Below are 14,736 nucleotides of genomic sequence, written 5' to 3'. Positions count from 1 at the left end.
CAATGATGTAGCCTTCATTTGGCATAAAAAAGGAGAAGCCTTCAACCTTAAGAACACCATCCCCACTGTCAAACATGGTGGTGGGAACCTAATGTTTTGGGGGTGTTTCTCAGCCGGTGGACCAGGGAACCTAATCACAGTAAACGGCACCATGAAAAAGGAGCAATACATCAAAAATCTCAACAACAACATCAGGCAGTCTGCAGAGAAACTTGGCCTTGGGCACCAGTGGACATTTCAGCACGACAACGACCCAAAACACACAGCAAAAGTGGTGAAGAAATGGTTAGCAGACAAAAACATTAACGTTTTGCAGTAGCCCAGCCAGAGTCCTGACTTAAATCCAATTGAGAATCTGTGGAGGGAGCTAAAGATCAGGGTGATGGCAAGGAGACCCTCCAACCTGAAAGAGTTGGAGCTCATCGCTAAAGTTGAATGGGCAAAAATACCAGTGGAGACATGGAAAAAGCTGGTCAGCAATTATAGGAAGCGTTTGATTGCTGTAATAGCCAATAAAGGCATTTCTATTGAATATTGAGAAGGGTATGAATAATTTTGGACATGCCACTCTTTGTTCAAATTTAAATAAAAGATAAGTCTTTTTTTTTTTCCACAATGATGCCTTCTGTACATGGTCTTATCTTTTGGGAGAAGCCTGTGTCATTTCTGGTCAAAAAAAAAAAAAAAAAAAACTTGCTGGTTAAATAAAAGTAATATTAAGTCAGAATTTGCCAGGGGTATGAATAATTTCGGGCTTGACTATATATATATATATATATATATATATATATATCAAGAGACATGCTTAATAAAAAAAGTTATCAACGGAATTTTCATCCTTCAACTCATCCAGAAGATATGATATATTTTTTTAATCTAACTGGTTTGTATATTGTAAGTGCAATATCCGGAGAGCAAAATATGTAGGCCATATGGGCACCATGGGAACAAAGGCCATCAGAAGATTCATATCTGCAAGCAAGAACATGATTTCCACTAGCAAATCTAATGACCAGCCACTACAGCATGATAAACGCTTTACAATAGTGCGCCGTTAGGGGGAGACATAACATAAAACAAATCAGCCAAACTGTTGAAGGCTGTTCTGTGGCTCTCAAGTCTTTGTTGTTTGACAGACTTCAAATACTATACAAAATGACTATTATTAGGCCTACTTGATTACATTTTAATATGTGACCCTGGACCACAAAACCAGTCTTAATGAGCATGGGTATATTTATAGCAATAGCTAAAAATACATTGTATGGGTACATTGTACATCTTTTATGCCAACAATCATTAGGATATTAAATAAAGATCATGTTTCATGACGATATTTTGTAAATGTCCCAACGTAAATATATGAAAAATACATTTGTGATTAGTAATATGCATTAGTAAGAACTTAATTTGGACAACTTTAAAGGCGATTTTCTCAATATTTAGATTTTTTACACCCTTAGATTAGTTGTATCTAGACCAACTATCGTCCTATCCAAACAAACCATACATCAACGGAAAGCTTATTTATTTAGCTTTTAGATGATGTATCAATCTCAAATTGCCCCTTATGACTGGTTTTGTGGTCAAGGGTCACATATATACATAACATGTTACACTATAATTATTCCAATAATAAGTTAAATATTAGGCCTATTTTAAATTTTACTGTAATGTAAAAGATTGTACTGTGATCAAAATACAGTGTTTTGAAATATGTATAAAAAATGTTTTTAAGCATGTTTTGTGTTTTCTGGGTCCTATAAGCATAACTGGTCGAAATACGTTGCATATCCTCCAAACATCCTGATGCCTTTCAGGTATTTTATATCAGTTTGTAAGTGTGGGCCACACCTAGAAATGTAACTAGTATAAATATACATTTTTATTTGCTATGATTCTAACTATTTTATAGACAGAAATCACATCTAAGACATGTTCTGTTTGTCATGACCCAGGAATTCAGAGAATTTTACATCCTGTTTGAATTACTGCAAAAAATGTAAATATAGTACTTATAATAGCGCCACCTAGTGTTAGATACATGTGTGTATTTGGGATTTGGGACCATCCCACCAAGTTGGGGGTCTCTAAAACCTAAAAAGTGCAAATAGATAAACAAACAAACAAACTTTGGGTATATAGACTACTACTAATTATAATAATAATAATAATAAAACAGATGCAAGAGAACCCTTCAGTGCTTGGTTCATGATTATTAAATATTTTATATGACAATTCTGAATGATTTTACTGTTGCTGAGGTTAATTTATTTGATAACAAAACAGCATTTTTTATTTTAGGTTATTTTAGGCACTACAAATACTACGTTTAAGAAGATTGTTTTAGGTTGCATATTTATATAATTTTGTTTATAATATATAATTTCGTAATTACATTTGAATTATTTTATTAGAAGCAATTCAGTTTGTAATGGAAAATGTCAGACAGCCTGTTCATTATATGTAAGGTTCACTGCACAGGGCATGGTGGCTTTCTACTTTACATTGTCTTTATCTCATAATGATAAATGTGTAAGATTTACGAAATCGATGTGTTTATTCCAAAACGGATCAGTAAAACGGGTTATCAGGTGAACGGTTTGCGCTCATGTGCAACGGTCCAGCTCCTCTTAAAATAAAGCAACAATAAGAGGGGGCTGTGGCGAGGGGCAGAGAGAAATATAGACATGTTACAGTCACAATGTCAAAAGAGTTAGTTGCACACATTTGTCCTGCGAGTGTCGGCGAGTGCTGTTCCAGCGGTTCTTTAATCCTGTATGTAAATGACAGCCAATAGATGCTGTTGTTGAGTTGGGCTGGGATTAGCGGAGGCGAATGACTTTCAATTTTACTGGATTACAGAACAAAGAAAGGGGAAAGGGGACACACTCCTCTGTTAAAGAAAACAGAAAGAAAACGGGGCAAATTGATCCAATAAATCACGTCGATTGCCTTTCAGCAGACTACAAACCGTTCGAGATTATGACATTTAAGAAAGTCGCTATCGCCTTTCTTTAGATGGGAATTCAGCTCTCACAGTTGGATTAAACGGAGAATAAACCTATTCCGGGATTGACAGCATAAGGTAATTAAGCACGGGCAAATTGCTAAGGATTAAGGAGAGTTCTGTTTGTGTATGTATGGAAAAACATTTACGAGTGTCGTTCTTGAGCACGTGACTTTTTATGGATGTTGAAAAAGTGAAATTACAGATTATAATTTAGGGGGGAGGAGGATGGCTAGGAGTGTTAGCACACTGGCTATCATGCTAACGCTCTGCACGCGAATCCGTGACACTCGACGCGATGTTTTAAACGCTTTTATCAAAGTATCACGCGTTATATCACGCCCTTAATAAGATAAACAATTAAACGCCTTTGCGTTCTGCGTTTTCACCTAAGCGTAGCCGCAGTTCTCGTGTTTTGTTTGTCTTGTAAAAATGGCAACACAATTTGAGTGCTAGCAAGTTGCTGAAATAGAGCCCTTGCATTGTTGGCTGGATGATAAATGACAGTCAGTCGTTTTTATTTCGCACTACCCGATGAAAATCGCCGTGGCTGGTGTGGTCACGAAGGCGTTTGTCGACCTGAGAAGGTCATGTTTACAATGTCAAATCCACCTATCAGTGGCTGCTATTCTGTGTCCACTATGAAGTCTGCTTTTCTAGATTATGCAGAACCGAATGTGTCCCAGTAAGTTTGCTGCTGAGTAACAATATCGCATGTCTCTAAACTTGCTCGGTTTTCCTCGAAGGACTTCTCGACTGTCAGATCCATTCATGAAGACAATAAGAGTTTGTGATTTATGTCATGCTGTCCCGCTATGAGTCTGGAACTGAAACATGAACTATCCCAGAATGTCTTGCTGTCGGATTGGGCCTGTATATTTATAACAGCAATAACTGTCCGTGTTTCTCTGTGGTTCTTCATCCTGATTTTATAGCAGACACCGTACCACAGATGTTTATGGTACAAGGCTGAACGAAAATATTCTTATTGAAGTTTAATAATACTACCGTGAACTACATATGCAAAATTGCAAAATATCTAAGGTTAGTATTGCTAAAATGTAGGCTGACTAGAAAATTAACAGCAGATGTTTGATTGAACTGTATGGAACAAACAATGGACTAATTATCCTTATTATCAAGACAATTCATTTTCTCCCAATATTTCTGAAAAAAAGTGACCCTGGACCACAAAACAGGTGATTTAAAAAAAAAAAAAAAAAACTGAGATTTATTCAGAATCTAAAAGCAGAATAAAAAAGTCAGGATAGGACATTATTTGGCTGAGATACAACTATTTGAAAATCTGGAATCCTTGCAGGGTACAAAATCGCTGTCCAAATAAAGTCCTTAGCAATGCATATTACTAATAAAACGTATATTTTTTAATATATTTACGGTGGGAAATTTACTAAATATTTTCCTGGAACACGATCTTTACTTAATATCCTAATGATTTTTAGCATAAAAGAAAAATCTATCATTTTGACCTATATAATGTATTTTTGGCTCTTGCTACAAATATACCCATGCTGCTTAAGACTGCTTTTGTGGTCAGGGTCACAAATATGATTCCAGCAGCAAAAGATACAGTAGTGATTATTTAGTAATCCTAACTTGATATTGTCAATTGCATTTTATTATTTACATTTTATATTTGAATCAATTATTTTTGTTATTTTACATGTAGCGTTGTTTTACTCCAGAACACTTATAAATCACCAGTTGAGTGCAATGAAAAGTACCATATTTTCTGGATGTAGAATTGTGTTAATATGTGAGTTACCTTGTAAATACAATTGTATATGAATGTGGCAATCATTCAGTAAAGTACCTTGATTTCAGTACTTTTTGTAAGGTCTGACTCCAACAGATTTATGAATAAGTACTTGAGGACTATTGAATCAAACCTTCATCCTTCACTAACAAAATTGTACCATATTTTGTAGAAATAGTACCATGATATTCTTTGAATTACCTTTTGAATAGCATGTAAGTACAGTTTTACATGAATATGGCAATCATTCAGTACCAGAAAAACCACAGTTTATATCAAAGTATGTTGATTTCAGTACTTTTTGTAAGGTCTGACTCCAACTGAGCTACGAATCACTAGTTGAGAACCACTGAATCAGATTTCCATCCTTCACTAACAGAAAAGAACCATATTTTATGGAAATAGTACCATGGTATTTTTTTAATTACCTTTGAATAACATGTTAACACAGTTGTGTATGAATATGGCAATCATTTAGTACCATATTTTATATTAAAGTATGTTTATTTCAGTACTTTTTGTAAGGTCTGACTCCAAAAGATTTATGAATAAGTACTTGAGGACTATTGAATCAAACCTTCATCCTTCACTAACAAAATTGTACCATATTTTGTAGAAATAGTACCATGGTATTCTTTGAATTACCTTTGAATAGCATGTAAATACAGTTGTGTATGAATATGGCAGTCATTAAGTACAATAGTTCTTATCAAAGTATCTTGATTTCAGCACTTTTTGTAAGGTCTGACTCCAACTGACCTACGAAACACTAGTTGAGAACCACTGAATCAAACCTTCATCTTTTACTAACAAAAAAGTACTATATTTATGGAAACAGTACCATTGTATTCTTTTAATAGCATGTAAATACAGTTGCAGATGAATATGGCAGACATTCAGTACCATATTTTATATCAAAGTATCTTGATTTCAGTACTTTTTGTAAGGTCTGACTCCAACAGATCTATGAATAACAAGTTGAGGACTACTAAATCAAACCTTCATCCTTCCCTGACAAGAAGTACTGTATGTTATGTAAATAGTACCATGCTATTTTTTTGAATTACCTTCAAATAACATGTTAACACAGTTGTGTATGGATATGGCAATCATTCAGTACCATATTTTATATCAAAGTATGTTTATTTCAGTACTTTTTGTAAGGTCTGACTCCAACAGAGCTACGAATCACTAGTTGAGGACTACTAAATCAAATCCTTTACTAACAAAAGTACCATATTTTATGGAAATAGTACCATGGTATTCTTTGAATTACCTATGAATAGCATGTAAATGAGTTGTACATGAATATGGCTGTCATTCAGTACCATAGTTCTTGTCAAAGTATCTTGATTTCAGTACTTTTGTAAGGTCTGACTCCAACTGACCTACGAAACACTAGTTGAGAACCACTGAATCAAACCTTCATCATTTACTAACAAAAAAGTACCATATTTTATGGAAACAGTACCATGGTATTCTTTGAATAGCATGTAAATAGAGTTGCAGATGAATATGACAGTCATTCAGTACCATAGTTTATGTCAAAGTATCTTGATTTCAGTACTTTTTGTAAGGTCTGACTCCAACTGACCTACGAATCACTAGTTGAGAACCACTGAACCAGATCTTCATCCTTTCCTAACAAAAAGTACCATAATTTATGGAAATAGTGCTATGGTATTCTTTGAATAGCATGTAAATACAGTTGCAGGTGTATATGGCAGTCATTCAGTACCAGAAAGTATCTTGATTTTAGTACTTTTTGTAAGAGCTGACTCCAACAGAACTACAAATCACTAGTTGAGAACCACTGGATGAAACCTTCATCCTTCACTAACATAAAGTACCATAATTTATGGAAATAGTGCTATGGTATTCTTTGAATAGCATGTAAATACAGTTGTATATGAATATGGCAATCATTCAGCATGGCATGGTATTAAAAATATCAGGACTTAGGATAAATCAGTTTAAACATTGTCATTCGGCATTTGTTTAAAAAGCTGGTTAAAAAGTCTTTCAGTCCACATATTCCCAAATGTTGAGTATTACATAGCCAAGTTATCTGTTTTAACATTAATACATTTTTGATCTGAAGCACAGAAATAAATCTTTCCCAAAGCGGATCACGATCAGGGCAGTATCTTCCCATGCAGGCCTCGCTTTGTGTTTACTCGATGCAACATGTTTGTGTGGCCTTAGGGAAAATGTCCAGGGTGAAAGGAGTTAGAACCAATTAAAAGTCAATTATCAGCCGTTGACCTGAACAATTTAGATACAGTTGTGTTTCTGAAGGGATCTGTGAGCAGAATCTGTATAAAGGCTATTAGCAGAAGTATTGTGTATCAATGGCGGAGCCACAAGCATCTTAGGGCAAAACCGCTCATAAAACCCACGTTGCCCTTTCTTGAGATGCCGGTAATATCTTTAAGCACCATACAGGCAGTAATTCAAGAAGTAAAGGAGCGGCTACATTATGCTTCCCCCTCGAGCTGAGGATCTCAGATAGCGTGAATGAAAAAACGCTATTTTGGCAGGGCGGACTCCTAACAAGGAGGAAGTCATTAATCTGAGCATTTAAGCATGTCAGTCCGGATCCTTACTTTTCCTGCAATTTTTTTGTAGGAGTGTCACAAGTTGAGTGTTTTTTTTCACCCGGAGAAAATATGTTTGTTAACTCATGTCTTTTGGCTACTGCAAAGAAAGCTTATTGTAAAGTACAAAACAAGTCATTTATACACAAAGCTTAAGGTGTCAGATGAATGTAGTTTCCCCGGCAGATAGGATAAGCCTGTTCAATGAGGAAGTCTCACCAATCTCTTTTTCTTCAAAGAGTTTTGTAAAACTTAGAAGTGTCAAGATTAAATGATCTCAACCCTTTTCACACAAGATTATTCGCTAGGGCAAGCAGTGTTATTGCTATTGCGCATACGGCAGGTATGATTCAAAATCATTTCTTAACCTTAAAGGGATGAAAGTTTAGTATACAAAGAAAGTTCACTGGGAAACTGCTAGTGAATTTCACAATTAAAAACAAGTAAATATCAATTTACACATTATTAGCATGGTAAATTGTGTAGATTTTGACATGTGAACATACACTAAAAAATGGTGTATGGTGTAATTTTGATTTAATTAATAATACATGAATAAAACATCTAATTAAACATGACATTTGGAATTAGAAAGACTGAAGTAGTCTGTATATTTATAACAGTAATAGCTGTGTTCTTCACCCACATTTCATAGCGGACACAGTGCCACAGTGCCACAGTTGTTTACTGTACAAAACTAAACGAAAATATACTTAAGATTAAAGTTTATGGTCACACTTTATTTTAAGGTGCAATTCTCGCCATTAACAAACCATTAACTACAACTTTTGCCTCAATAAACTCCTAATTTGCTGCTTATTAAGAGTTAGGTAGTTGTTAAGTTTAGGTATTGGAGAGGATTAGGGATGTAGAATATGGACATGCAGAATATGTGCTCTTTAAATACTAATAAACAGCCAATATTTTAATAGGCATGCTAAAAAAGCAACTAGTTAATAGTGAGAATTGGTCCATATACCATCTGAAATTTTTGCACGTTAAAAAATAAATACGAACTCACGTTATGCAGAGTTTACACACTGCCTCCGAAACTTTTGTCTGTCATAAAAAATTCGGATCCGGTTCGATTTTCTGTGTTTTCGCATCCGTATCAAGCATTTTGATAGGAAAGAATTAATAAAATGAAAAATATTTGTTTGTTTTATGGTCTGGAAATCTGAAAATGCAACGCAGGTTGTGCCAATTCAGATCAATTTTGGAGTCGAACTATATATATGTATTTTTACAGTGTAGTTCACCAAAACATTCTGTCATCTATTAGTCAATGCACACTTTTTTGTGTCCTTAAAATGGTAACCTGTTTGGTTAGTACCGTCATTCTTCAAAATATCTTCTTTCTTTTTCCGCAGAAGTAAGTCAGTCAGGTTTGGAACAAAAATATGATTTCTAGGTGAACCATCCATTGAAGTTAAAAACTTGGCTTTTGCCTATAGACCTTTTTAAAAGGGAACTCTGGGTATTAATTCTTGTATGGCTTAATATAACATAAATGATGTCTCTGACTAAAATATGTAGTAGAAAACTTATTATAGATTTATGTTATTTTAAAAAAATCCACATCGTTTCAATCGACTAAAGGTCATTGCACACTGAGTTCGAAAATTTTGTATGTTTTTTTTCCGTTTTTTCGTATTTGTCATTCTTTCCTATCAAAATGCTTGCTATGCTTGAAAATCAAACCTGATCTGAGGCAGTGTGTAAACTTGATTGACACAATGTGCACAAAATTACAGACAAAAATTTTGGACTCAGTGTGCAATGACTTTAATAACTGCTGGCACTACCTGTTGGTATTTTTCCCGCAACACAACTCAGAATACACAACTCGAAAAATAAAATACTGTTTTGATGCTACATTCACTCTTAAAAATAAGGGTGCTTTAAAAGGTTCTGCACAGCGATGCCATAGAATAACCATTCAGTCAAAGGTTCTTTAAAGAACCATCTCTTCTTCTTTCACCATGAAGAACCTTCAGATGTTAAAGGTTCTTTATGAAACCATTTAGACAAAGAAGGTTCTTCTGTGGCATCGAGTGGTTGTAATTTTCAGTTGAAGGGCATCAAGAGAAGCAATGTAAATCTCCTTTTCTTAACGATAAGAAGAGAAGAAAAGAATGGCAAGATGTCTGTGGTACGAATAAATCTTCCTGAAGACCCTCGACTTTGTACTTTGCACTTCAGCCTGGATGCCTTTGAGGCTTTTAGTAGAGCACAGCTACAGCAGAGACAAGAAACGCTAGATGCCATCCTGACATGATGTAAAAAAGCCGAGACCTGTCATGCCGCCGCAGCCACTAAAGGAGTTTCTTAACACGGAATTTACTCGATATCCAGGGGTGTTTAGACTCTTTGTGGGGGAAAAACAATGATACGGCATTTGGTTTAAGCCTATGCTTATATCCATTGCCACCTGTAAGCTCTGTTAGTAGCTGTGGTCATCGTTGTGGTGCGATAAAAATGGCAACAGGCAGCGTCAGTAGCTCACCGAGTGTAACCATTTAATGTCTTAATGGTGCCCCTCATAGTCTAAAATATGTATAAAGCAATGTGTTTTTTTTAATAACGTAAATCTTTTACCGTCTTTTAATGTCATTTACATTATATTAAGCCTTACAAGTCTGAAATCGTGCAACAGAAGTTGCATGATTCTGACATTTATTATTATGGTAAAGCATCAGAACATGCAGTGAAAAAAAAAATGGTGTTGGCTTTACTTCAAAATTATTTTCACTCAGAAATTCCTAGTAAGTTTTGTAGTAACGCATTGATTTAAGCATGAAATTTTGAAGTAGAAAGACTGAAATTGCATTTTCTCTCAAAACCTACGCTGGTAATCCTTGTTTCATTTACAACTTCCAAAAAAAAAAACATTTTTACAGTACATCTAGACTTTATTTTTCAACTGGGGAGCCAAAGTATTGAATTAGATTTGGTCGTTTGAATGAATCCGAAACGAGCTAGAGATATAAAGTGTTGGTGCTGTTGTTCAGATGTTGTATGTAAGATTACGCTCAGGCAGAGGCATCCGGCTTTGAGCTACAGCAGGATTTATAGGAGGTTTTCAGACGAGTAATAGTAGTACTGGGCTCTCTCTGTGCAGTCTGTGGTTTTGGCTTTGCCCGGAGGCTGGGATAATGGCTCCCAGTGTCTGGAGAGATTAAAGGCCAGAGCTGCATTGTTCACATGCCTCGAGATTAGTTTCCAAGGAAACGGATTGCGGTTGCCATGTGAACACAAGGCCCGGAATTAGGATTGTGTTATTTATTTATTTATTTGTTTTACAACTCATCGTTTGTCATCCCTGCTGCTTTTGCTTGTTTTTCGTCTTTAAACTGTCGTTTGGTTGTTTGTGCTCGTTTTTAAACCCACACTAGTTTAGTCCGCATTCAAGTTTACAGCTTTGTAGCTCAGAGCCGACGTGGCTGAAATCGAGATTGGAGTCGGGGGGTGGGGGGGTGTCTGTCGAGAGGGACGGGTAAAGTAGTTCACTTTAGAGGGCTCATGCTTCCAGGCCCTGTCCTGCTTCCAAGGAGAACAAATTAAGGATGAAGGGTTTTACTGCAATAATCTGAGCTAGCTTTAATTGGTTGACAAAGGCTTATCGTAATTAGCTACTTTCACATGTGTGTGACGGATTTCGGTGTATTAGCACAGGGAAGGGTATTACTATCACTTTCCAAAGCTTCTTATAGGGTTTTCCATCCTTCAATACATTTTGTACAGCCCAAAATATTTTAAAAAGTTAATGGGGAGCTTGAAACCTTCTTACTCTTTAGTATGTAATTAAAAAACCATATTGGTTTGTTTTTGGATGTAATTATGAAACCATTAATTATGATTAGTTGTTATTGTTTTCTCATCATGTCTGTGGTTCCTGCAAACTGTAATCAGGGTAGATGGCATATCAGTGTTTCCTACGGAATTCTAATAGCTATATGGGTGAGACTTCCGGTTCTGTAAACGGTAAAACTGTTTGCACTACAAACCGTTGTGTTCATAATTAAGATAATGCATTAAAATACTATGGTAAGATGCCTCAATTTGCAATATCAAGCGGTTTTGTATAGCTAAAAATAGCTGGATGTGGATGAGACCGGAAGCCAGACCCATAAAGTTTACAAATGGCTATGCCCACTCTTACGGAAAGAAAAAGGTGGATATGACTGTACAGTACTACACAGAAGTATAAGTATTGTTCCAATAAGACCTTAATTCATGTTTGGAACACAAATTAAAGCAGAAGTTCACATGCAGAACAAAAATTTACGGGTAAATTACTCACCCCCTTGTCATCTAAGATGTTCATGTTTTTCTTTCTTCAGTCGTAAAGAAATGCTGTTTTTTGAGGAAAACATTTCAAGATGTATCTCCATACAGTGGACTTCTATGGTGTCCCCGAGTTTGAACTTCCAAAATGCAGTTTAAATTAGGGCTGCACGATAGATCGTTTCAGCATCGTCATCGCGATGTACGCATGCGTGATAGTCACATCGTGGCAGTCACGATGCAGGGCAAAAAAAAAATGTATGTGTGTCTGATTTAAAAATGTACTTTCTATATTTCTAAACTTTCTATTCACGGATCTATATTTGTCTAAAATAAAGTAACTAACTCATGTTTAAAGGTTCTTTAAAAACTATAATGCACACGTTGCTTCACCTACTTCATGCATGCAGTCTCTGCGTGCGCATGGCGAAATGAGCGCGGGACGGGAGAAAAGCGCCGAAATGGAAGATTTGGTCGCAAAAAGAAACGCAACGTCGGTCATATGGAAGTATTTTGGATACAAAAAGGATGCTGCTGACCAAAAACAGGTGCTTTGTCGGGAGTGCCTGGCAGTTGTTGCCACAACTCGCGGAAACACTACAAATTTAAGGGACCGTTCACATGTCGCGCCTAAAAACGCGTGGAAAACGCTAGGCGCGCCGCTTTCTCCTTCTTTCCAAAGCGCTCTGTAACTTGAGTGGCAGAGGGTCGTCTGCCGTTGCTAAGCAACCATGACCCGCGCTCTCCTAAAGACGCGGAAGTTTCAGCAAAGATGAATAAACAAAGATAAATGGATTTCCAAAACTAAAAATTGCTTGCAGTAGTTCTGCTGCTAAAAAATGTTATCCCTGTAACAGCTATGATCAGCTGTTTCTCCATCTTGGCTAAGCTTTTAATGTTTTTCGTGAAAGGAAGAAGCTGATTTCCCTTTCATCAGGGTAAAAGCAACATTCATTATTAATTTCATATTAGAGCCTTGATTTGCCTGAATTGACAGTGAATAAGGTGAGTCAAACTACCCAAAATAAGCTTTAAAAAGTATTTTATTTCAGGGTTTTGATTATACTGTACTTTTACATTTTTTATTCTTTGAAAATGCTTACAAAATTACCCCAATTATTCTTTAATTATTATTTGATTTTTAAGCAGTTCAAAACAAGCTGATGAACATAAATGAATTAGTACACATCGCAATATATATCGCAAGAAAAAAAAATATTGCAAAAAAAAAAAATTTCCCAATATCGTGCAGCCCTAGTTTAAATGCAGCTTCAAAGAGCTCTAAATGACCCCAGCCGAGGAAGAAGAGACCCTCATATTGTTCCAAACCCGTTTAGACCTTTGTTCATCTTCAGAACACAAATTAAGATATTTTTGATGAAATCCAAGAGCTTTCTGACCCTGCATAGACAGCAATGCAACTGACACTTTCAAGGCCCAGAAAGATAGTAAGGGCATCTTTAAAATAGTCCATGTGACATCAGTGGTTCAACCGTAATGTTATGAAGCTACAAGAATACTTTTGTATGCAAAGAAAACAAAAATATTGACTTTATTCAATCATTTCTTATCTTCTGTGTCAGTCGACGTGCACTCACAAGGATACCATGATGCATGCCCTAAACGTAGTAGTTACATTGCTGTCTATGCAGAGTCAGAAAGCTTTTGGATTTTATCAAAATATCTTAAAGGAGAAGTTTACTTTCAGAACAAAAAATTACAGATAATGTACTCACCCCCTTGTCATCCAAGATGCTCATGTTTTTCTTTCTTCAGTCGTAAAGAAATTATGTTTTTTGAGGAAAACATTTCAGGATTTTTCTCCATACAGTGGACTTTCCGAGGAAGAAATGTCTTATTCAGCAAATGATCATTATTTTCTAAAAAAAATGACTAGGGCTGCAACGATTAATCGAACGATGTTGTGAGGCGCGTCTAGACAATGAAGCCGGTACTTTGATTAGTAGTAAATCTCCATCACGTGCGTTCAGCTGGAGCGGCAATTCAAACACCCCGCCGTAAATCACTGACAAGCCACGCCAAATCGCGCTGAAAATCGAATTCGATTTTCAGCGCGATTTGGCGTGGCTTGTCAGTGATTTACGGCAGCCCTAAAAATGACAATTTATATGTTTTCACCTCAAATCCTTGTCTTGTCTATGCGTGTAATCTAATCCGCTTCAAGACAGTATGTCATCTCATTTTCTCCTCAACTTCAAAATCGTCCCACATTGCTGCAGAAATACTGACCCAGTGTTTACAAAGTGAATGTACAAAGGTAAAACAGTGATGTAGAATGGTTTTGAAGTTGGAAAATGAGATAGGAGTTTTTTGACATACCCTAACTGTCATAAACTGGAATACACAGAGTACACGCAGAGCTAGACAAGACGAGCATTTGAGGTTCAAAAGTATATCAAATCAATTTTTTTTTTTTTAGAAAATAACCAATCTTTTTGCTTCCTCGGCTGTGATCGTTTAGAGCCCTTTGAAGCTGCATTTAAATTGCATCTTGGAAGTTCAAACTCAGGGGCACCATAGAAGTCCACTATATGGAGAGAAATCCTGAAATGTTTTCCTCAATAAACATAAGTTCTTTACGACTGAAGAAAGAAAGACATGAACATCTTGGATGGCAAGGTGGTGAGTAAATTAGCTGTAAATTTTTGTTCTGAAAAATTTTGATGAAATCTGAGAGCTTTCTGACCCTGCATAGACAGCAACGCAACTATGTTCAAGGCAGTAGTGGTACTTTCGTGAGTGCACGTCAACTGACACAGAAGATAAGTTTTCTTTGCGCGTAAAATGTATTCTTGTAGCTTCATAACATTACGGTTGAACCACTGAAGTCACATGGACTATTTTAAAGATGCCCTTACTATCTTTCTGGGCCTTGAAAGTTGCATTGCTGTCTATGCAGAGTCTGAAGGCTCTTGGATTTCATTAAATATATCTTGATGGACGTGAAATCAAATAATTTGATTTCCGAAGATGAACGAAGGTCTTAACGGGTTTGGAACAACATGAGGATGAGTAATAAATGACAGAATTTTCGTTTTTGCATA

General features: G+C 36.1%; 1 protein-coding gene across 2 annotated transcripts in view; it reads left to right on the top strand.

The window, feature by feature from the left end:
* The first annotated feature begins 2,889 nt into the window (after window positions 1-2,889).
* The window catches only part of gtf2ird1 (GTF2I repeat domain containing 1), a 50,493-nt gene continuing 38,646 nt past the window's right edge, over window positions 2,890-14,736 (top strand). For both annotated transcript variants that reach the window (XM_073840260.1, XM_073840259.1), the window contains exon 1: window positions 2,890-3,088. The gene's annotated coding sequence lies outside the window, so the exon portion shown is untranslated. The remainder of the gene's footprint in view (window positions 3,089-14,736) is intronic.

This window comes from Garra rufa, chromosome 5, assembly GCF_049309525.1.
Source record: "Garra rufa chromosome 5, GarRuf1.0, whole genome shotgun sequence".
Lineage (NCBI taxonomy): Eukaryota > Metazoa > Chordata > Actinopteri > Cypriniformes > Cyprinidae > Garra > Garra rufa.
Note: the sequence above shows the minus strand (reverse complement) of the source record. Positions and strands in the feature narration are given on the sequence as shown.